Genomic DNA, 1,013 nt, shown 5'->3' with positions numbered 1-1,013 from the left:
CAGCCTCGCCCAAGGTTCGATATTTCCAACGAAAAACACAATTTCACTGTCTCTGTAAGTTGGGTAAGTGAGTCATCCATTGATTTACTTGTAGACACATCATCAGCCATTGCCTAATCCCCCCTGGTCTTAGTTTAAATGAAGAGGAGCTTTTATGCTGAACTTGTAAGTCAGTGTTCCACACCACAATGGTCCATCCCTTGTCTCATGAGTGACCTTTAAACCTAAAGCAGGCCATTCACGATCAGTAATTACTGAAGGAATTCCTTCAGTGTCATAACTAGGACGTCCACTAACGGTCAGTGCGTTCACCAGTGTAGGGTAGACTACCGTGGAGATTAGACAATCGAAATAGCTTCCTCTATTTTTTGTGGAAGACCTAGATGAGTACGACGACGACCGCGGCATGATGCGATAAACTCCTGGAGAGATGTATTTTTGAAATGTAACTGTTTTTGTTTAATAAATAAATAACAAATAATGTGTTTTTTACATCATGTGCTTGTAAATTCGGGGTGGATGTTCTAACAGCTTCTTGATCCTTTAAAAACATTAAATCTTCAAAGTAAGTCCAAGTTGGCGTATACACATCATCTGCCCCAGTTCCAGACCGCATAGAATTTTCGACTTTTTTTGCTTCTTTCCTGAAATTACTCCTATAGATGTTAATTTTTTTCTTCACTAAGTGTGGTTGCAACAGGATACTTTTCTTTAAGTTTTTCTGGTAATTTTCCATACGCTTAGGTTTTTTTTTTTTTTTTATATTTATTCAGATAATGTTTTGACTTAATTTGCCAAAGGCATAGCTGTTCTTTGTATAACTGAAAAAAATCGCCTCAAAATTCTCTATCTTCCGGCTTCCTAACTACTTAAACTTCTCTCAAATCTCTGCACCAATGTTCCTCACACTCTGGCCATGCGGTTCACACTGATAACTTAACTGACTGATAGCCATTCACGGCCAATGTTCCCTTCAGTGCGAGTTAGCCCTGACTCCAAAATCAAACAGAGTT

The sequence above is a fragment of the Palaemon carinicauda genome, chromosome 32 (genome assembly GCF_036898095.1).
Source record: "Palaemon carinicauda isolate YSFRI2023 chromosome 32, ASM3689809v2, whole genome shotgun sequence".
Classification (NCBI taxonomy): Eukaryota; Metazoa; Arthropoda; class Malacostraca; order Decapoda; family Palaemonidae; genus Palaemon; species Palaemon carinicauda.
This window is presented reverse-complemented; position numbering follows the sequence as displayed.